General features: G+C 39.2%; 1 long non-coding RNA gene across 2 annotated transcripts; it reads left to right on the top strand.

The window, feature by feature from the left end:
• Positions 1 to 6241: 6241 nt before the first annotated feature.
• On the top strand, positions 6242 to 19946 carry LOC143651221 (uncharacterized). Of its 2 annotated transcripts, none has more exons than XR_013159918.1 (3): positions 6242 to 6351; positions 8139 to 8245; positions 19803 to 19946. It is a non-coding gene; the product is annotated as an uncharacterized LOC143651221 (long non-coding RNA). The 2 variants fall into 2 exon arrangements; XR_013159917.1 differs by lacking the exon at positions 19803 to 19946 and adding an exon at positions 13880 to 13927.
• Positions 19947 to 24175: the final 4229 nt, after the last annotated feature.

Below are 24175 nucleotides of genomic sequence, written 5' to 3'. Positions count from 1 at the left end.
TATGGCAAATCTATACTTGGCTTCCTGGGGAACCACCGAACTGCCTTCCACAACAGTTGTACCATTTTACATTCCCACCAACAGTTAATAGGTGTGCCTCTTTCTCCACATCCTTTCCAGCACTTGTAGCTTTCTTGATAATGTCCATTCTGGTAGGTGTGAGATGATATCCCATTGTGGTTTTGATTTGCATTTCCTTAATAGCCAGGGAAGTTGAACATCTTTTCATGTGCCTTTTAGCCTTTTGTATTTCCTCTTCTGAAAAGTATCTATTCATGTCTTTTGCCCATTTTGTAATTGGGTTGTTTGCCTTTTTGTTGTTGAGTTGAGCAATCTCTTTATATATTCTGGATACTAGATCTTTATCTGATGTATCGTTTCCAAATATTGTCCCCCATTGTGTAGGCTGTTTTTTTACTGTCTAGACAAAGTTCTTTGATGCACGAAAGTGTTTATTTTGAGGAGTTCCCATGTATTTATTTATTTTTTCAATGCTCACGCTTAGGGTGTAAGATCTAGGAGACCACCTCCTATTATAAGATTTATAAAATATTTCCCTACATTTTCTTCTAAAAGTTTTCTGATCTTAGATCTAATGTTCAGGTCTTTGATCCATTTTGAGATGATTTTTGTACAGGATGTGAGATATGGATCCTCTTTCATTCTTTTGCATGAGGATATTCAGTTTTCTAGGCACCATTTATTGAAGAGACTGTTCTGCCCCAGATGAATTGGCTTGACTGCCTTATCAAAGATCAATTGTCCATAGATGAAAGGATCTATATCTGAACACTCTATTCAACTCCATTGGTCAGTATACCTATCTTTATGCCAGTACTATGCTGTTTTGACCACTGTAGCTTCATAATATACCTTAAAGTCAGGTAGTGTAAGACCTCCGACTTCATTTTTCTTTCTCAAGAAATTTTTAGCTATTCAGGGCATCCTGCCCTTCCAGATAAATTTTATTATTGGCTTTCCTATTTCTGAAAAGTAAGTTCTGGGGATTTTAATTGGCATTGCATTGAATCTATAAATCAATTTAGGTGAACTGATATCTTAACTATATTTAGTCTTCCAATCCATCAATATAGTATGCTCTTCCATTTATTTAGGTCTTCTGTGATTTTGTTTAGCAATTTCTTGCAGTTTTCTTTATCTAAGTCTTTTGTATTCTTAGTTAAATTTATTCCTAAATATTTTATTCTTTTGGTTGCAATTGAAAATGGAGTTTTTTTCTTGATTTCCCCCTCAGATTGTTCATTACTAGTATATAGAAACACTACAGATTTTTGAGTGCTGATCTTGTAACCTGCCACTTTGCTGTACTCATTTATTAGCTCTAGTAGTTTTGCTGTGGATTTTTCAGAGTTTTTGACATATAATATCATGTCATCAATAAACTGAGAGATTTACTTCTTCATTTCGAATTTTGATACCTTGTATTTCTTTTTCTTGTTTAATTGCCCTGGCTAGAACTTCCAACACAATGTTAAATGACAATGGTGATATTTGGACATCCTTGTCTTGTTCCTGATCTTAGGGGGATAGTTTTCAGTTTTTCTCTTTGGGGATGATGTTAGCTGTGGGTTTTTGATATATTCCCTTTATCGTGTTGATGTAGTTCCCTTCTATTCCTAACATTTCAGGTGTTTTCAACAAAAAAGGATGTTGAATTTTGTCAAATGCCTTCTCTGTGTCAATCAAGATGATCATGTGTTTTTTCTGCTTTGATTTGTTGATATGGTGTATTACATTAATTGATTTTCTTATGTTGAACTATCTGTGCATACCTGGGATGAATCCTACTTGGTCATGGTGTATAAATCTTTTATTGTGGTACTAGATTTGATTTGCAAGAATTTCATTGAGGATTTTTGCATCTATATTCATTAGAGAGATTGGTCTGTAGTTTTCTTTTCTTCTAATATCTCTGACTGGCTTTGGTATGAGGGTGATGTTGGCTTCATAGAATGAGTTAGGTAGCTTTCCCTCCTCTTCAATTTTTTTGAAGAGTTTGAGCAGGATTCATACTAATTCTTTCTTGAATGTTTGGTAGAATTCAACATGTGAAGCCATCTGGTCTTGGACTTTTCTTTTTGGGGAGCTTCTTAATTTATTTACTTGTAATTGGTTTATTGAGGTCATCTATTTCTTCTTGAGTCAATGTTGATTGTTCATGCCTTTCTAGGAAGTTGTCCATTTCATTTACATTGTCTAGTTTATTAGAATAAAGCTATCATGGTATCCTCTCATTACCTCCTTTATTTCTGAGGGGTCAGTGGTTATGTCTCCTCTTCCATTTCTGATTTTATTTATTTGCATCCTCTCTCTTCTTCTTTTTGTCAACTTCGCTAAGGGTCCATCAATCTTACTGATTTTCTCATAGAATTAACTTTGGTTTTGCTGATTTTCTCAGTTGTTTTCATGTTCTCAATTTCATTTACTTCTGCTTTAATCTTTGTTATTACTTTCCTTTTGTTTGCTTTGGGGTTAGTTTGCTGTTCTTTCTCTTGTTCTTCCAAGTGGACAGTTAATTCCTTGATTTTTGCTCTTTCTTCTTTTTTGATATAGGCATTTAGGGCAATAAATTTCCCTCTTAGCACTGCCTTTGCTGCATCCCATAAAATTTGATATGTTGTGTTTTCATTTTCATTTGCCTCAGGATATTTACTGATTTCACTTATTTCTTCCTTGACCCACTGGTTGTTTAAGAGTGTGTTGTTGAGATTCCATATATTTGTGAATTTTCTGGCCTTCTGCCTATTATTGATTTCCAACTTAACTCCTTTATGATCTGAGAAAGTGTTTTATATTATTTCAATCTTTTTAAATTCACCAAGACTTTATTTGTGACCTAGCATATGGTCTATCCTTGAGAATGATCCATGAGCACTTGAGAAAAAGATGTATCCTGCTGATGTGGGGTGTAATGTTCAATAAAAGTCTGCTAAGTCTAGTTCATTTATTGCATTATTCAAATTCTCTGTTTCTTTATTGACCCTCTGTCTAGATGTTCTGTCCATTGATGAGGGTAGGGAATTGAAGTCTTCAATTATTATGGTAGTTGTGTGTATTTCTCTTTTTAGTGTTCGCCTCATGTATTTTGTAGCACTCTGGCTTGGTGCATAAATATTTATGATTGTTATGTCTTCTTGTTGAATTGTTCCTTTTATTAATATATAGTTCCTTCTTTGTCTCTTTTAATTGCTTTACATTTGAAGCCTACATTTGAAGCCTACATTTGTTGGGTATTAGTATAGCTACTCCTGCTCATTTCTGATTGTTGCTTACATGAAATGTCTTTTCCCAACCTTTCACTTTCAACCTATGTTTATCCTTGGATCTAAGATGCATCTCCTGTAGACAGCATATAGATGGGTACTTTTTTTTAATCCATTCTGCCAGTCTATGTCTTTTGACTGGGGAGTTTAATCCATTAACATTTCGTGTTAATACTGTATGGGCATTACTTTCTTCTACCCTTTTCCCTTTTGGATTTTATATGTCATATCTAATTTTTCTTCTTTTTACTTTAGTGATAGTTTTCATTTCTACACTCTTCTCCACACCTCTCTCTCCTGTCTTTTCCTATCTATCTCTACTGCTCCCTTTAGCATTTCTTGAAGAGCCAGTCTCTTTGTCACAAATTTTCTCAGTGATTTTTTTGGATAAAAATGTTCTCATTTCCCCCTCATTTTTGAAGGACAATTTTGCTGGATATAGAATTCTTGGTTGGCAGTTTTTCTCTTTTAGTATTTTAAATATATCATACCACTGTCTTCTCGCCTCCATGGTTTCTGCTGAGAAATCTGCACATAGCCTTATTGGGCTTCCTTTGTATGGGATGGATTGCTTTTCTCTTGCTGCTTTAAAGATTCTCTCCTTCTCTTTGACATATAACATTCTGATTAGTAAGTGTCTTGCAGTATGTCTATTTGGATCTATTCTGTTTGAGGTATGCTGCACTTATTGGGTCTGTAAATTTAAGTCTTTCATAAGAGTTGGGAAATTTTCAGTGATAATTTCCTCCATTAGTTTTTCTCCTCCTTTTCCCTTCTCTTCTCCTTGTGGGACACCCACAACACGTATATTTGTGCGTTTCATATTGTCATTCAATTCCCTGAGTCCCTGCTCATATTTTCCATTCTTTTCCCTATATTTTCTTTTGCTTGTTGAATTTTAGATGTCCCATCCTCCAGTTCACTAATCCTATCTTCTGCCTCTTGAAATCTAGCATTGTAGGTTTCCATTTTTTTTTATCTCTTTTACTGTGACTTTCATTCCCATTAGTTCTGTGATTTGTTTTTTCAGACTTTCGATTTTTTCTTTTTGTTCATTCCTTGCCTTCTTTATATCCTCCCTCAATTCATTGATTTGATTTTTGATGAGGTTTTCCATGTTTATTTGAACATTCTGAATTATTTCAACTCCTGTACCTCATTTGAAATGTTGGTTTGTTCCTTTGATTAGGCCATATCTTCAATTTTCCTGGTATGATTCATTATTTCTTGCTGGCATTCAAGCATTTAATTTCCTTAATTAGTTTGTTCTGGAGATTGTTTTCACTTTTTTTTACTTAGGATTTTCTTGTTGGAAGACATTTTTGTCTATCTGTTCTTTGACATTCAGTTCAACTTATTCTAGACCTCTAGCTTAGGTTTTGTTTAACAGATCAGAGTTTTTCAGTTCTTGTTTCTTGTTTCTTGCCCTGCCTGTACAGTACCTGTTTTTTCCCCCATAGGAGGGTTTACTTAGTTAGGTATTATAGAGCCCAGTCAGATTTTCCCAGACCAAACTGACCTCCTCTCAGGAGGAAAGAGTCACCACATCAGTTTTCCCTGAGGGTAAGACCCAGCAGGTTGAAAGACTTTCCTGTGATATCTCTGGACTCTGTGTTTTTCCTATCCTGCCCAGTATGTGGCATTTGTCTGTCTGTGGGTCGCACCAGTATAAGGTGATGTGGTACCTTTAACTTCAGCAGACTCTCCCTGCTGTGGGCATGTTTGAGACAGAGAATAGTTGTACACTGGCTTTAATTGCTTCAGTTTTCCAGACCCTGGTGTCTGAATTCCTTGAGGTTGGGATTCTACCTGAGCTGGGCCCCACCCCTCTCTGAGGGAAGGTACAACCTCCAGACAAACTCTCAAACAAACTTAATTCTGCCCATGCCTGGGGCAGTTGGAGCCTGAGAAGCCCTGCAGCTTTATCCAAAGAGCAGTCAAGCCATAGAAACACAGCCATAAAAAAGAAAAGAAAAAAAATCCTTTTCAGAGTAGGACCCACGTCCTCAGGATTGCCGATCAAGATCTTAAGTTGGTACATTGCTCTGTGTATGCCCAGGTCCTTCCTTCCTTTCCTTCAGGGCCCAGACCCTTCCAAATATTTTGTGCTGTCCAATCCCAAAAACCTCTGGTTTTTTTTTTTTTTTTTTTTCCTTTTTCCATCAATCCTGCCCCCCCTCTGCACCAGGGCAAAAACCAGCAACCTCAGCATTAACTCGAGGTTCAACTGAGTGGGGGGCCTATTTTTGGTAATCAGAATTTGTTAATTAATTACACAATCGGAGCTTGAGTGTGCTCAACCCCTGCTGCTAGGAAAGTCTCTTTGCTTCCCCCAATGGGAAGCAGTCTGGGAGGGAGGAGTGCTAGCTGCTGCAGCTTGGGGAACTCACAGTTCTGGGTGGGCTCACAGCCTGTCCAGACTGGGGTGTGCTGTGTGTCCAGTCACTGCTGGGGCCCCAGCAGTCATTCTGTACTGTTCCTGGCTATCTACTAGCTCCTCAGGAGGATGAACTAAATCCCACACCTCTCCAAGCCACCTTCTTGGCTCACTGCCGATGATGATGATTTGAGACAGGTTAATAGCAATCGAGGAGAAGCAGTTTGAATCCATAGATATTTTGAAGATAAAACCACGAGATTTCCTGATGCATTGGATGTGGGACTGGAGAGAAGGAGAGGAGGCAAGGCGATAGTAAGATTTTTTTGACCTGAACAACAAAAAGACAGTCGCCATCAAATAAGACCGATCAGGTTTTGTAGAAGACCAAGAATGCCATTTGCGGCATGTGAATTTTGAGCTCTCTATTAGATAACCAAGAAAGGTGTCAATTATGCAATTGTAAATATGAGCCTGGAGTTCAGGAGAGAGGTCCAAGCAGAAAATATAAATTTGGGAGCCATTAGCATATAGATGGAATTTAGAGCCATGGGATTGGAAAGAATCATCAGAAGTGTGATGATAGAGAAACAAGAGGAACTGGACAGAGCCCTGAGGCACCCCGAGTGACAAAGAGTGCGATCCAGCAAAGAAGATTGAGAAGAAGCAGCTAGTAAACTAGGAGGAAAAGTATGAGTTACTTCATCTTTAAAATGAACTAGTTGCGCTACACCAGTGATATTTTTTAAAACCTGTGGGCCAGCAGATATTCAGAGATAGTCATATTAAAATGTAGGGGATAGGCTGAAGGTGGGCCACAAGGAACAGAGATTAATTCTAATCTACTGATCCTCCTTCAACCAGAGCCAGTTTCATGTTTTCTTGCTCCAAATAAACGGCTTCTGTGTAAGATTTCATTTATAAGATGGCGGGGGGGAGAGAGGTGTCCCTGTTACTTAAAAAGAAAGAAAGAAAATCATCACATTGGATAATCTCTAAGACCTGTGGTCCCTTCCAGCTCTAAAATATATTTGATTCTACTCAATTCTAACAAAGAAACCAATTTTCTAACGTCTAAATCAGCTTACCACAGTGTTTGAATTGTTCCTTTTATCTGAGATTACCCATTTATTGTAGAAATTAATTCTTGTGAAAATCAGTACAGAAAATTGGCCTTGAGGTGCGGGGAGTCAGTTAAGGTTTTAAATATGAATTCAGGAAATGTTTTGTTAAACAGCTAAAGCAGTTACTGGCTCAGACTAGAGAATAATCCTGCCTTAAATCCCACTAACCTCATGAGTATTCCACTTATCTAAGAAAGCCACAGAATCACATTCCAAAAAAGTTTCTTGCTATACTACACTGACAAAGCAAAAGTACTATGTGCTTTTATCCAGAGTTGTTAATAATAATGATAATAGGTAATAATCACTATTTATCAAGCATTTAAAATGAGCCAGGGGCTGGGCAAAGCTCCTTGTGTGTGTTCATTTCACTTAACCCTCTCACTGTCGGTGTGATTAGGCATTTGGTGAATACTTTTTAAAGGAATATCATGGCTGAGACCAAGAACAGTTAAGTAGCTTGCCCAAGGTGAGCTAGCCACATTAGTGGAACTGGGATTCAATACTGGGACTCTCTGACTCCAATGCCAGTGTTCTTACTCACTGCTACTAATTCACTGGATCTCAGTACTGTATGCAGTGAATGCTGTGCTGTGCCCCGTCCAGATCCACTTCATCCTCCAGTTGCCAGGCCTGTAAGCTGCTGATTCTCTCCTTGCAAAGTTCCCTCTGTGGAAGGGAAGTATCTAGTCCTCCAAAGTTACTTTCTCTCTTCAGGAAAGCCCGTACCAATAACTGATAGGTGCCGGAGTACAAAGGCCCAACCCCTTGCCTCAACTCAATATCCGAAGTTCCCCAGAGGATCTGCTGAGATTCCGCCTCTGTCCAGTTCTGACTTCCTCATCCCTTCCATGCAGCACTCTCCAATAAATCTCCTGCACACAAATCTCCATCTCAAGGTCTGTGTCCTGGTGAAACGAAATGTGTGTTTTCCAGGTTGCTATGACAAATACTCCACAAGGCGTTGGCGTAAACAACGGGAATGCATTGGCTCACGATTTCAAAGGTCAGAAGTACCAATCAAGCCATTGGCTAGAGGGCTTGCTTCCTCCAGTGGTTGGTAATATTCTGGCTGACCAGCAACCTTTGGGTTCCCTAGCTTTCTTATCACATGATAATGTCCTCTCTCTTCCAAGTTCCTGCTGGCTTTTGGTTTTGAGCTGCAACCCATGGCTTTCTCTTTCTCTGTCTGAATTTCTTCTGCTTTTAAAAGTATCCAGTCATCAAATTAAGACACACCCTCATGCATTTGGGCCACACCCTAACTAAAGCAAAATCGTCAAGAGATCCCATGTACAGTGGGCCCATGCCCACAGGAATGCAGAATAAGACCAAGAATATTTTTTTTTGCAGGGTTCATAATTCAACTCACCACACCAACTAAGATATCATCTGCAGAGATCTGCTTCCACCATATATTCTAGTCATTTCAACACCAGTGAGTGTTTATTGAGCTCCAGGTATGTACTTGGTTTCTTCTGTTGAGAATTTCCAATTCATAACATTTGGACATTATATTGGCTTGTTTGGTTTTTAAATTTATAGTTCTTTTACATATTTTGGATATTCATCTTGTTGGTCATATGTGATTCATATCTAGTCTCCAAGACTGGGTCCTGCCTTTGAACTTTATGGTATTATTTTATGCAGACATCTTTATTTTGTGATTGCCGAGAATATGAATCTTTATAGATCTTTCTTGGGCTTACTTGTTAAGCTCTTTTCTAACTTAGCCTTCCCTACCTGAAAATCGAAGTGCGAATTAAAATAACAATGAGATTCAAGTTCACGCTAATTAGATTGGCAAATATTTTAAGTCTGTTGATAACAAGGGCAAGTGAAAGTTGGGAAAGGGGAGCCCTCCTGCTCTGCCACTAATAGGTATAATTTGCAAGGCACGTAAGCAAAATTCAGTGAAGCTGAATATAGTCTTATCCATGACCCAAATTCCACTTGTAGCTATAAATCCTAGAGAAACTCTGACATTCAGGTGTGAGGAGGCACATACATTCCTAGCCACATTGTTCAAAGGATTTGGAAACAACATAAATATCCTTCAAAAGGAGATGGATAAATAAATTTTGGGTTATTTATACAATGGAATATCAAATGGTTCTCAAATAGAATACACATGTATAAGTTTTCAAAACAATATGTAGAAAAAAAATGCAAAATACTAACTTTTATATTAGGTATATAAACCAAAAAATTAATTTAAAATTTTGTGATACATAAATATGTACTATAAACACATGCATTGTGATGTTAAACATTGAATTCATGATCTTGCCTGTCTGGGAGAAGGATGGATTGGGCTACTCAAGAGTCTCTACCACATCAATGAAGTTTTATTTCTTAAAAAAAAAAAAGCAAAAAACAACAGGAAGATCTGAAACACCTACAAGATAATGTTGGGATTTGATAGCGCTGAATGGAGAGTTCATTACATCACTTTCAATTCTAGCCTTTCTAGAATATGACAATAAAAATGCATTAAAATTAAAACTTATTCACTATATTTGAGGCTTAAAGACACGTTTCTTGGTATTATTCTAATAAATCTTGATGAATGCACAGCAGTTTGATAGGAGAGACAGAATACATATGTCGTGGAAGGTCCCCAGAGACATAAAGATCATTCAGCAACTGGTTAAGGAGTTTTTCCTAAATTTGATCAGCAGGTAAGCCTCCCTTAAGGCTCTTGAGCAGAGAAGCAATATGAGAGCTTTTGTCCTTTAGAAGTTGAGTCTACCCAAACTGTACAAAGGGGTTGGAACAAGGAACAAGAGGAAGAGGAGAGACCAGTTGAAAAGGTCCTCCTGGTAGGCAGCCAGGGAACCTCCAGGAAGCAGAAGCAATGAGAATGGAAGAACACAAGAGGCTTTGCACAATTATATTCAACCTCACATGTAGAATTTATTGTTTTAATTAATTTTAATGTGAGCCAAAGTCAAAACAGATTCTGAATCAGATGCCTGAATAATTATGGAAGCTGGTATGATTAGCTGAAGCAGAGACCTCAAAAATAGGAGCTGCTTATGAAAGATTCTGATTTTAAGCATCCTGCAGTTGAGGAACCATTGGGACCTCCAGGGAGAGAAAGCAAGTGGGTGGCTGAAGTTGAAAGTGGCAATGTGGAATCTGACAAAGAAAGGTAAGAAGAATGATTTGGGGAATCAACTGCAGAGAGATGATAGATGGAGACGTGAGAATGCTAAGTTAAAAGCATCAAAGATGGTGGAAGAGATGGAGCAGGAAGAGAGGAGAGAACAACATGTAGGTCTTTAAGCTCCACCTTCCTTTGGCCCTGCGGAGCAGGCCTGCCCATAACATCTACTAGTTCCAGTAAGAAAATAAATGGAAGTCTCAACTGGTGGCCTGCCCCTCTTGTGCCCACCCCTGGCTCCATCTGTATCGTGAGGACCTGGGGTACATGTGTGTGGACACCCCACCCCCATGACCAAGTGCCGTCCCCCATCCACACACACACATACACCCACCAGCTGTCCCAAAGTCATCCCTCAGAAGGATGGACCAGGAAAGAGGGCTTCACAACCCCTGGAAGCAGGAATGGAGTCATTTGGGCAGAAAGTGTGTGATCCTGAGTACACAGATTTACGGAGGAGTGGAACACAAGCTCTGGGTGGGCACTTCTCCTTAGTGCCAAGAACATCTTGCCCCTGGGGTTTGGGACACAAGCAGAGCAGATCCCTCCAGGGCAGGGAGTAAAGGACAGGGGTTTGGTTGACTGCTCTATGGCCAGTAGAGAGCTGCATTCATAGACTGTCCCTGGGCAACATCTCAGGTCTGTCTCAACCTTTCCATTTCCACTTGGGTCACCAGGAATATGAGGGTGGAGCTCTGGTGGGAGAGTAGGAAAAGGAGAGATAGTCAAGGACTCCAGTCATTCATTAACTCTCTATTCTTCTTTGTCAGGGAAAGAGAATGAGTGTCTGTTGATCTTGCACTCATGAAAAGGTCTGAACTTGAAAGACAAAGGATAGGTACCTTCTCTTTAAGCCAATGCTAGACTCAGAGCCAGTTTTCCTAGGTGCCTATTCCTCCACGGGAATCCCTGCTCTTCTCTGAGTCAGCAACTCCCTATACTATACCACCTGTAACCTATCAACAGATGCTAGTGATTTCAGTGCCAGCCAGGCTAACAAAAGCAGCCAGAGCATTCGCAAATTAAAAACCTGAAATGAATAATAACAATGGCACTTGCTATTGGTTTAATACACTGTTTAGATGTAGCAAGAAAATTTGCAACTGAAAGGAAAAAAAATTAGGAAACCTGCCTATCCAATCACATGCCTTCCTAAAAGAATAAATCTACTGACCTTAGAAATATATGTTTAAAAAATGCACTGAACTTCTTTCAAAGAGTTATTTGGTGCTCAGGATACTAAAAATCCCAATTTTTCTGTGCTGATGAAATGGAATGCTTTTTCCTATCATCCTTCAAGTTCGTGCTGCCTCAGGAAGATAGAGTATCTTACATTTTAAAGCTATGAGAAATTTGTTGGCAAGGACTCTTTGATGCAGATTATTCTACAACATAAATCAGAGCTGGTTAAACACACAAGAAACAAGAGATGGCAATACAAGCAATTTTACAATTTGCTATACACAGTAGTAAGAAAAACAGGAAGTAGGTGTTTATTAGCAGTTCCAAATATACCAGCCAAATACAACTCCCCGTGGAGTCTGAGTTATTCAAAATATAGCAAAGAACAGAATTCCTAAGATTATAAAAGGGTAATTAATCACAAGCAGCATTCACAGACCAGTGATTTGGAAACTACCTCCTTATTGAAGATCTGGATCAAGAGCAAACTTCAAAGCAAAATTAATTGATCTCAGATTCACTGCGTCTGGTCAATAACTCCTCCCACCCCCCAAAAAAATGTTACTTTAAGCCCACTCAGCAGTCTATGTTACCTAACAATTCTCTATACAGTGCATTAAATCATCATTTTTCACCTAACTTGGTAAGTATATCATCGCCTCCCCACAGAAGCTGCTAGTATTAAGGACACCACTTTTTACCAATAATCTGTAAATTGCATTCAAAAGTCAGGCATGTTGTTTTAGGCTTGCTTCATAGGAACACAAGCTCACCATGGAGTCGCTTTCACAAACTGGGAGGAACTGCTTACTTGAAAATCTAACATAGCCTTGTGGCTTTCAAAAATTTGTCTTTGATTGAGTGAACACTTTAAATATATGTCTCAACCACTTCTTTTTTTTGGTGGGGGGGGTGTGTATGCATGGTCTGGGGATTGAACCTGGGTCTCCCACATGCAAGGTGAGCATTCTACCACTGAACTGCCCATGCAACCCTCCTCAGCCACTTTTAAATGAAGAAAAAGGGTGGGCCACAGTGGCTCAGCAGGTAGAGTTCTCACCTGCCATGCTAAAGACCTGGGTTCAGTTCTTGATACCTGCCCATGCAAAAAAATAAACAAATAAATGAAGAAAAAGGAACTTCAATTTCCTTTCATTTCAGTGGCAGTGGCTCAGAGCACATTACTTAAAATACATGAAATGTAAATATATGTTAATTTTTGCAGGAGTAATGTAAGGGGTCTGAATGTGAATTCTGGTCTGATTCCATCAATTATTTGCTTATGTCTGGTGAGACTGGGTAATTAGCTGATTACCAGCACTAGGTCCTTCTGGAAATAATGATTACTCATGAGAGGGATCGTGGACAAAACCTTTAACTGTGCTGTGACTCATTTTCTCCCCATGTAAACTAAGAAAGTTAGATGTTTGACTTCACAACTTTACACCCACGAGGATGAATGTGGCATCTTAAATCACTGTGAAGTACAGTTAAGTCCTCTGATGGAAACCACTTTGAAAGTGCAAAGAAGAGTGAATTAAACAATTTGAGGTGAAAATGCAAGAGATTAGATAAGGGAGTCTATGCATATATTTGTTTGGACTGGCCTACATACATCTTACACGAGTCTATGTGTTCTTATGAGTTTAGATTTACTAAGCCACTTATATGTGGCTAAGTTTTTGGACAACAACATATAACAGCAGCAAAGGCAGCCTTTCCCAGGCCTGGCTCTAAAGCCTCCCGGACAACTCTCTCTCTGCTTATCCCAGCAGAGAACCCCCAAGGAAACACTAAGGGACAGAAGAGTCACAAAACTAAAGGAGCTCCATCCCAAAATTAGCGTTTGGAGGAAAGTCCCACAGAAGCCACCCTCTGAACATCTAGTTGACTTTGCTAAAACAAGGATGAAACTTGTATTGGGTTCAACTACTCAGATTCAGGAGGTCTATTTGTTTCAGCAGCAATTAGCCTACTTTCTCTAATACAGACATGCAAAGATACTAATTAAAATGCATTCTCTTCAGCCGATCTGCTCGAGGTCCTGAAGCATCTGCATAAGTTGGCAAAAAAAGAAAAAAATCTTTCTTGTTCACTCCCTTGTTTTTCTGGCAGGCCAAGCTTCCTGCTGACCAGCTCAATCGCTGGTAGTAGCCTGAGCCACGGCCTCCTCCTGGAACTTCTGAAATAAAGAAGGCCGCAGATGTTCTCTGCAGGTCACACCCTGGAAATTCACTCCACACTGGCTGGAGTACAAAGTCCATTTTCTCTTATTCCCAGAGTGAACTCAGGTCTCAGTTCCCTGCCTTCCCACTTCAACCTATACGCAAACCTATTTATTCCTAACATGGGCAAGCCAAACCTAGAGGTCAGGTATTGTTGCCTGTTGTGATCATCCTTACAGCATGGCCTGGTGGGTGGCCGCATTAGTGACCAAGAGAAGGACCCACACTGAGTATTTTAAACTCATTCCTCTAATTCTGATGAATTAGGCAGGAGGAGGGACCCCATGATTTTCAGCATCCTGGAGTGAATGGAAGGACTCTAGTTACCTGTTCTGAGAAGCACTAGGTAGCCCAAAGAGAGACCGAGTGTACCATCGACTGTGCCTAGAATCTCAGTCTCTAGCATATTTTCTAAGTGCGATAAACCCAAAGAGTTAGCTGAATATGAACCAAAAATAACTTTGTCAAAATTTTCTTCATCTAGTTGATTCCCCCAATAACACGGCCTCCGTTTTTTGCAGCAACTTTAGAGCTGTAAACTAGCAGACTTGGACCACATCCGGCCCACAAGTATGTTTGTTTTGGTCCTTATGCTGCTATATATATATGTATACCTTTTTTTTTTTTTTTTTTTTTGCATGGGCGGACACTGGGAAACAAACCTGCGTCTCCAGCATGGCAGGCCAGAACTCTGCCTGCTGAACCACAGTGGCCCCTCATGCTGTTTTAAAAATAGCAATAGCATATTGAAGATGACATTTTTTTAAAAATGAGAGTTCTAGCAAGAACCTAGATTTCTGGACCCAAGTTCTGCCCATGGAAATACTCCACAGGAACTAAGCTGCTGCCACCCCATCTGGCTGTCCCCTTGGCCCCAGCCTGAGCACTGGCCCACCATGCTGGCCAGTCCACTCATTTGTGTTACCTGCCTACCCTTATAGGGTTTCCCCCTGGGGAAGCCATTTTTATTCATTGAGCAAATATACACTTTTTCCCATGGCTTGTGATGTGCTGAGCATAGCTTGTAAATAGGAGCAGACCCTTCTCAAGAAGAGACCAGCATCTGAGGAACAGAAGCTTGCTCAGGAAAGGACGCTCTTTTATTGTGGGCAGCCTCTTCCTTCTCTTCTGCTGGGCACAGAGGCAGGAAAGGGGAGGAGAGCAGGAGGTCGCTGGCCACTAGCGCTGAGTTTCTAATGTGGTAGGTTCCAAAGCTGTTCAGCCACCAGTAGAGGGTAGAGCCACTGAACTTGTGGCCTCAACTTGTCCCTGCAAGGTGAATGGGGTTCTCTCCATGCTCTCTCTAGGGCTGCCCCAACTCCTAGGCACCCCAGCAGATGTTTGTGTCGGGAGGAAACTCCCTGAAGTATAGCACACATCTGCAACCTGACCCAAACTTTGGCTCCCCCGCTGTTTCCCACTTTAAACTGTCCATGAAACAAATAGCATGTGAAAGGGTGTCTAAAGGAGGCACAGAGAATTCCTGGATATGGACTGATCTTCCTTCTATGGATCATTGCAATCTTTGGATTTCGTTTCTCTTTATTCTTTCATGGATGGTACCTTATGCTTCCTTTTCTGGGATTTTCTTTTCTTCTCGTTCTCCTTCTCTTCCTTCTTTCCCCCACCCCCACCTCATTATAATTATTAAGTGGTTTTCAGACCACTAAACAAATAAAGCATTTCAGAGGGTAAGAACACTTATTTGTTCCTTGATAACTGTTTTGATGCTGAAGATAGAAACTCCAACTGTCTGGTCCCAGACTCATCCATAATGGGTGCTAAACACGTACTTCCTGAATGAATGAATGAATGAAACACATGAAGGCCTAGTAACATTTTATAGTGGGAGAGGCACATTTCTCCTCAATATCTGGGAAGTGGGAAAGTATCTCTTTTTCTTCACTGTCAAGTCTGAAATACAAGCAGTTAGAGATCTCATGGATACTTTCATGAGGTTTGAAATTTATGATCTCTAATTTACCCCTCAACATTACCAAAATGTTAGTGTAAACTCACCTAGAATCATTTGCTATTTCTGAGCTTTGCATCTTCTAGGAGGACAGAAGAAATGCCCATGTGCCTCCCTACAGCAGGACAGGCCCCGCCTCCCTACAGCAACCTGCACGTGCAAATCCTTTTTTTTGTTTGTTCTTTTTGCATGGGCAGACACCGGGAACCGAACCCAGGTCTCTGGCATGGCAGGCGAGAACTCTGCCTGCTGAGCCACCGTGACCCGCCCTGCAAATCCTTTTCTCTGTTAACTTGTCCAAGTAAAGGGGAAATTTACAGGAGACAGGGTCTGTACATAAGCATAACTTATTCCTTGGGAGAGATTGAACAGTGTCCTTTCTCTGCCTTCTCACCTCAAATTGTGTTTTTACTAAGTGTGTGCCTCAAAAGAAATGTTAGACTTTTTTGCTTTTATTTTGGTGGTTTACATGAGGACAGCCTAGAAGCAGGGAGATGACCTAACTTGACCTCACCATCACGTGACAGATATTGCTTGGGTTCAATTGTTGTCTGGAAGGGATTGGGGGTTGGATGTGACATAATAATATTAGCAAAAACAATGGCCATTCGTTTAGATAGAGTCTTTCTTCCTGTCGTGGCAGAGCACATTTCAGGCGTAATACAAACGGCATTAAGAAAGAACCAGCCAAAGACTTGGCAACTGCAACTGGCAGGATAATTCATTCATCTATTTGGCCAACATACAGTAAGCAACACCCAGCCCCCAGCCTGGGGATGTGGTGGGAGACAGGACACTCGCCATTCCTGCCTTCTCAAGCTTTATGCTGTTGTTTTCCCAGTCAAATACTGTGAGCATGGGGACCCATGAAACTTAGCCACCCACATGCTTCTGTCCAGCATTTCCAGTTTCTTCTTCAACACCATTTGCCAGAGAATGCTAGGTCTCAGCTCAATGAGGAGCGTGTCTTGTTGTTTTTAATTAGTTTCTGGGCAGGGGTAGGGGGGGAAAAAGGAGAGTCTTCCAGGAGCAAATTGTCAATTAATCAATAAGACTTATTGAAAATAGGGGACCAGCAGGGAGATGGGCTAAGTATTTACCAAGTCCTTTCTATCACAAGGCACTGAGCCAGGAGCTGGGAGAGTCATGCTGTGTAAAACTGAAGCCCGCTCTGAGAGGAACCTTCCAGACCCACCCTCTGCCCAGTAGGATTACCTCACTTCCCTAGGATGTCTGCTCCTTTTCTTTTCCCGGCATCCTTTCTGTTTGAGCACCTTCCAGCCAAGTCAATTAAACAACAACAACAACAAAAATCCCACCCCGTTTCCCATCTTTGAATGAATCCTGAGAACCATCCAACACTAATGTTAAACACAGGAGAACAGCAAATGCTTCAAGGGAGTACTTTGGGGGACGAAGGAAGTAAGGGTTCTCCATTAAGAGTGGATTCAGAAGTGGGAGGGACACGATTGCTTCGAGATGAAGTTCATTTACGCGAAAACAAAACAAAAATCTGCTAAATGCATCTGGGAAGAAACCAAGATGTGAAAGGCAGAGAGGGCACAAGAGAACAATAAAGGAGGTCTTTGTGGGTGTTTTGCCTTTTTGTTTGTGGAGAAGGACAAAAGGAAGCATACAGGTTTTGGATAACTAAACGACCTCACAAATTTGTTGCCTTAAAGTTCAGGTGACCCTTCATCAACTTTTGGAGAGAGATTTAAGCCTGTGCTTCACCGTGATCAAAAATTGTAATCCTGCTATATGAATAAGTGAAATATCTTTTTCACTATTTTCCTCCGTGGATGACTTATAGAAAATCTCCTACCTCCCTCCCTCTCAATGCCACCACCTTCCCTCAATGTTTCTGTTTCTTTGGAATTCCACAGATAAGTCACAAGAGTCTCTTCTCAAACCTCTGAGGGGAGCCTCTACTCTGGCCTGTAAGCATTTGGCCAGTCATTTGGGAGAAAGCATTTTCAGGGTTCCTCCAAATTTTTAACCTTTTTATTCTTGGTAAATAGACAAAAAGAAAAAAAAAATCCAATAACTCATGAGATCAGAACATTTTTCTTTCTTCACTATTAAGTTTTTTTTATCATTTTACTTGAAGTTGTGTATTAAGTACCACAAAAAACCCTTCTGAAATTCGGAAAAGTCTTTTTCAATCCCCAACCTTCATCATGACATAACCTATATAAAAGGCAGGCAAGAATTCCAGAGAAAAAGTTGGCCCTGCACATTTAATTATCTTCCGGTATTTCCTTTTCTCCTTAAAAGGCTTAAATAAACTCACTGGTGTTTAATTTTTCTAGCCTTTCCCAAAATTATTGCTACAGCTTTTTAAAATTGGGTAACACAATTTCTGTTCCCAGTTAACTAATGTTTTTCTCTGTGTCATCCAAATTCAACAAGGAAAAAACAGTGTTACTCTGAACAAAACCTTTTACAATGGATTGAATTTCATCTAAAAGCATGTAATTCTGCATAGCCAGAAGCAGCTTCTGATCTTTATATATAGGAACTTACAAGGCAAGGAATTCAAAGCCATGGGATTAAATGAAAAAATGTGAATGAAGAACTACAAGCCCCTGCTCAGCTGACACGAGAAAAGCTCTGTAACATTTTCTACGTTAATAATGGCTGCAGGTGGGAAAAACTGTGGAATATGCTTAATAGGTCTTGTAGGTCAGTATTTACTGAAATGCTACACTGAATGGTTATTTCTTTTTAAATACTAATAACCTAGAAAGCCTGGCCTCATTCAGCAAGAGGGTCAGCACAGAGGCATCTGATTAGTGTCAAAAATGACTGCCTCTCTTTAGTAAAGGAATTTCCTAAAGGAAACATAATTCACAATGACAAATGTCGGCATTTTTAGAATTGCAAACATTACCTACAGCTTGCATTCAGGTTATGAACCCACTGGACACTTTGTTTAGGAGCTAACTGGTGAGTTCCAGTTTTAAAAAATATGTAGGTATGCATATAAACTATCAATAAACAGCAACATAACAGAAGTCTCTGATACTCAGAATAAGTTGTTGGCATAAGAGTCAAAGTATTGGGACAGCTTCCTTTCCACCATCTGCAGTTTTGAAGCATTCACCAATATATGGCTGTTTTCACTAAAATTTCTCACATTTAACGAAAACTGTTCTTTGTCAAAGGAGGAAAATGTCTGATGTTGGTGAGGAAAATGTTCCCCTTCTAACGCCTCATTTATTAAGCATGTGAATTCAATTTCTCAGTTGTTTTTATTTCAAGAGATTTAAAAGTGTCAATATCCATTTTAAAACATTAAACGTGTGATTCACTTAGTCATGTGGTTGAATCTGGCTTGCTACTTAACATTTTCTACTTTTTGAAAAAAGCACAAAACAAAAAGAAAATTACATTAAAAACTACTACTTATATGTTTATAATTAACTTATTAGTAGACCCTCTGGAAGAAGGAAACCCTTTGAAGTTTCCTCAAGCATCTTTAGAGGTATCTGAGTGTCAAATTGCTCTGTTTATGATAGCCCTAATTTTAGAGGTACATTGCACATAATCTAACATACAGGGTGTCTGTTAGTCTTAATACATTCCTTGAATAGATGATTGCTGAGCACATTCTCTAATAGTATGGACACAGCTATGGTTCAGAAAATTGTATGCTCCTTTTTTTTCCTGAACGTGAGAAAAGTTTACAATAGTTCAGAAATATCATTTACAGACAAAATGCTTATAACTTCTATTTTTATTATGCATGTAGCATTACTACTTATTATTTAGGCTAAAAACAGTTGTGATATATTTTGTGCTTGATACATTAATTATATCTGCATTTATCGTATAGCTCCAAAACTACTTTAATGTTATTTTTTAACCAAGAAGGAATTTGGGATCTGAAAGACGGCTCTAAATGTTTTATATTTGCAGCAATACAAAAGGAGAAATGTTTACTTCTTAAAACCCAAGAAAGTATTGTAAATGAAATGAGAAACAGATATATACTGTACATCAAACTTGTTCTCACAGGTGCGTTCTCTTAAGGTTAAAATACCCGTGTGAATTTTCAGTTTCCCATAATGTAATGGGAGACAATAAATTCTGAAGTTACCCCATTTGCCTTCAGCCCTGACCACAGAAGAAGTAACCTCTTGTCTATTTAGATTTTCTGAGTATACCCATGTCCTTCTGTGTGTCATACCAAAGCAAAGGTTTGTGTTGCAAGCCAGAGCTTATTGCAAGATCAAAGCTCTGGGCCACTCACAATAAAATAAGAGGGTAAAGCCCAAAGAATCAAAGAAACAAAGGAAACGTTTAGGAGATAAGGATCAGTCTCAGATATGACATTTCATCCAGATCACAGCCTGTGCAGAAGTTCCATTCAGAGTTCATAAGACAAAAATATAAAGCTATAAGCTTTAAGACTTGGTGGATTTCCTTTATCTACATGTCACTGATTTTATTTCCTTTTTTTTTTTTAGAATCAGAGAATGTCCTTTCCTGGATCATTGAACTTGTCTCATCTTTTCAAATTCTATGTGCATATAAGGTCGTGCATGAATAGGCAAGGTTGTCATTTCATTGAAATGCCTCAAATCTATACATCATAAACAGGTATGATTTAGTACTCCTATAAATTATAGAGTGAAAAGGAAGAATTGCATTCTCTGATTATTTTGCTCTATTTGTTACATACAATTCTTTAAAATAAATATAAAAATCATATATCATCACTTCAAATTTGAATTTTTATAGGAAATAAAGCACAGGTAAATATTCTTTGGAAAACAATTTCAAATACTGTATTATGTAAGTTGATTAAATGGCTTACTGACTTTGTTATTCAAACAAAATTTCAAAGTATATATAGCAGCACAGCACTGTTATAGAAGCTTAAGGTATTGATTTACAATGTATGATTTTGATTACTGCAGTGTATATACATATATTGAAATATTGCGAGTTATGCATGAAGAATAAAAAAGCCATTTCACAAGATTTGGAAAAAAATTTCTAAGTTATTTTATTTTTTTCAAGATTTAATATTGCTTTATGAAATTTAAAGACTAATATTACCTTTTTGGGGGGCGAGGTACATGGTCCGGGACTCAAATGTGGGTCTCCCGCATGAAAAGGGGGCATTCTACCACTGACCCACCCGCTAATATTACCTTTTACAATTAAATCAATGCACAAAGTAGAAAGCATTCAAAGCATGCATTTAGATTATTTTAAATTTATCCCAACAATGTTAAGATATGTAGCTAAAATTATTATTTAAAACTCTTGAACTGACAATGACCATAACATTTATAATCGTTCTAACTCAATTTTCTAGTGGAATTTTACATTGCCTTGCAATTACAAGTATGCAAATTATTTTAATGTCTGGTATTAGTGTAGGATTTCTACGCCCAGGGATGCTAAAAAAAAACAAAAACAAAAACAAAGCATTCTCATCTAAAAGCAATGTATCTTTGGCCCAAAATGATAAGCATAAAATTATGGTTCAGCTTGAAATGTATATATGTGTGGCCTTAGAAATTCTCATAAGCATTTTCGCTTCTGTAGCTCAGACATCTTATTAGTTGCAAAGTACAAAGCTGGTGTCCTCTAAATCATCACACAACCTTGGACATAATCACATCAGCATCCAGGGTAGGATGTGCCTTTCCCATGCCAATGGTTTCCCACTGGCCTAGACTTGTCCCTGGAAGAACTCTGAAGGGGAAAACCTGGCAACATTGTCCCTTTTCTGTAGACAAGGGCACCTGAGTCCCCAGAGATCAGGTGAGCTTTGGGGAGGTGCAGGACTGATCATTGGCAGAGTCCCACTCTCTCCAATTTCAAAAATAAGTTTTCCTTTTCCGTAGCTTCTCTAGTCACAGAAAAAAGAGTCTGTGTCACTGTATGGCATAAAGTATATAGGAGTTTCTGTTTAATATAGTCTTGTTTCCTCTTAGACTAATAATATTTTTAAAAATCAAGAGCAGCTATGGCAGAGGCTAGCTGTAAAAATAAACTCACATGTAAAATTTATGTCCAAAACATTTAGGGTAACTATTTTGCAAGATTATTTTATATGTAATTAGAAGGTTAGCCAAACTCTCAGGAAGCCCATAACTGTATTAAGATAACCTCTTACACGCTCTCACCAAGTAAAACATGTACATACAAAAAGTTGCCAGTAAAAAAAAAATACAAAAAACAAATAGAGTTCAAACATTTCACTTGATTAAAAGTTTTCTTAACTAACTGGAATGTTTCCTTCTGATTTTCTCTTTGGATTCTAAAGCTATATTATTAAACTGCTTTTCAATTCCCCAACCAGTGATTATTTAATCATGCCTTAACCAGCTGTTAGCATAGCTTCTCTCCTGATAACAGTTTATTTTTAAAGGAAATTGTCTTTGAAGAAAATATTTTGATATTATGCAGCAGCATTTTTCACTGGTCTAACTTAAAATGTACGAGTTCATTGGAAGAAAAAAGCCAAAACAAAGAATGAGTACTAGTTGGTCTGTAGGGAAAAAAGAGGATAATGGCTACATAAAGATAAAACAACATCAACCACTTATATGGGAGGAAACAATTGGCTTGTTCCACATAAACTAAACTGACTGACTGCTCTTTTTTTCCATGTCTCAGTAGTTGTTTTAGTGTCTTTTGGACACAGCCAGTCAAATATCCATAGATTCTTGTGTCATCTCTTTCTTTCTCTAGTTTTCTCCCTGATTCCAGACTAAGACCTGCCAAAACCCTTCACTTTTAAGCACATAAATAAGAGAGGGATGGCATCAATCTTTGAGGGACCTGGGCAGAGCTAAGTCGTAGAGGGACTTCCTTAGGCTGCAAAAGGAATGGAAGATGAAGCAATAAAAAAAGAAATTGCTCTTCTTTTTTTCCTGTGTAGACTATGGAATGGGAGAAAGTATGGAGCGACAAGGCTTTGTGACCAGGGAGGGGATGAGACCTTAATACCAAAGAGTATAGAGGAAAGGAAATTTTTACCAAGGGTGTGAGGCAGGGTCTTGACCTGGGCACTATGACATTTTGAGCTGGAATATTGTGCGGCAAAGATGCCAATAGATGCCAGTAGCATGGCCAAGCTCCACCCCTGCAGTGCTGACAACCAAAAATGCCTCAGACATTGCCAGATGTCCCCAGGGAGTGGATGGGGTACAGAGGACAGAGCCAATCAAAACATAGCTCTCATGAGTCATGAGACATGCAACTAGGTGAATGGACCTTGAAGACAGAATGTTGAGTAAAATAAGCCAGAAATGAAAAGACAAACATTTAATGCCACACTACTACGGACTAATTACACTGTGCAAATTCTAAGAATTGAATCTAAGAGCATAGGTTATAAGGGGAAGACTTATTGTAAAGATTCCTCGACTGTAAGCTCTTATGGCAGCCACATCTATTCCTGGGTTATAATGGTTATTTCCAAATCCTGAGATGCTGAGCTTTTTGTGTAAAACCTGGTCAGTCCCTGTAACTCTGTGAGACACCTGAGACTCAGAGTAGAGTTCTGCACCTGTCAAAGTCAGCATGACCCCATTCAGCAATTATTTTTAAGAAGCTGAAAAAGAGATCAGATTTCAATTAGAGATAAAAATGAAGCCGATCTAGTTAGGACTAAGGTAAATCAGACTAAAGGTAAAGGATGCCATTGTTTTTTTGTTTTGTTTTTGTTTGTTTGTTTTGGCATGGGCAGGCATCAGGAATCAGACCTGGGGTCCAACATGGCAGCCGAGAATTCTGCCCCTGAGCCACCATCACCCACTCAACATTGATTGTATTTTAAAATTCAACTTCTGAAAAGTGATCAGACTTCGATTAGAGACATGAATGAAGTTGATCTGGATGGGACTAAGGTAAATCAGAATGCAGGGTAAAGGATGATATGGTCTATATTTTAAAACTTCAACTTCTGTGTGAGACCAAAGGGAGAGATGTTTATTTGGCACAAAGTCTATATTTGGGCTAGCTCATTACCCATTTTAGCTTGTATGGTCAGTTTAGTTATACCATAGGTACATGGAACACCATACGTACATGGAATCTTGAATAGGGCATGAGATCTTGGTGGTTTATACAGGTTAGTGTGATGCCCCAATATATCCCAGAGTAATTTGGGCAGTGGATAAATAAGTATTTGCAAAGTCCCCTTGCGGGGGACTACGTGGAAAGGAGAAAATATTCAACTTTGCCATCTGGGGATTCATCATATTCTGGCAAGCAATGGGGACAACCAAATTAATAGGCTGAGCTCTTGATCTTGGGGTTTGCCCCTATGAAACTTATTTGTGCAAAGGAAAAACTAAGCCTCCTTATAATTATGCCTAAGAGTCACCCCCAGAGAGCTTCCTTTGTTGCTCAGACGTGTCCTCTCTCAGCCAGCTTGCCAGGTGAACTCACTGCCCTCCCCCCTACATGGGACATGACTCCCAAGGGTGTAAATCTCCCCGGCAACGTGGGAGGGAACTCCTAAAATGAGCCAGGACCCGGCATCATGGGATTGAGAAAGCCTTCTTGACCAAAAGGGGGAAGAGAGAAATGAGACAAAATAAAGTTTCAGTGGCTGAGAGATTTCAAACAGAGTTGAGAGGTTATCCTGGAGGTTACTTTTATGCCTTATATAGACATCCCTTTTTAGTTTATGGTGTGTTGGAGTGGCTGGAAGGAAGTACCTGAAACTGTAGAGCTGTGTTCCAGTAGCCTTGATTCTTAAAGACGAGTTTATAATGGTATAGCTTTTACTACGTGACTGTGTGGTTTGAAAACCTTGTGTCTGATACTCCTTTTATCCAGGGTATGGACAGATGAGTAAAAAAAAAAATAAGGA

The sequence above is a fragment of the Tamandua tetradactyla genome, chromosome 12 (assembly GCF_023851605.1).
Source record: "Tamandua tetradactyla isolate mTamTet1 chromosome 12, mTamTet1.pri, whole genome shotgun sequence".
Taxonomy (NCBI): domain Eukaryota; kingdom Metazoa; phylum Chordata; class Mammalia; order Pilosa; family Myrmecophagidae; genus Tamandua; species Tamandua tetradactyla.
The sequence above is the reverse complement of the archived record's forward strand: the minus strand, read 5'-3'. Positions and strand labels throughout refer to the sequence as shown.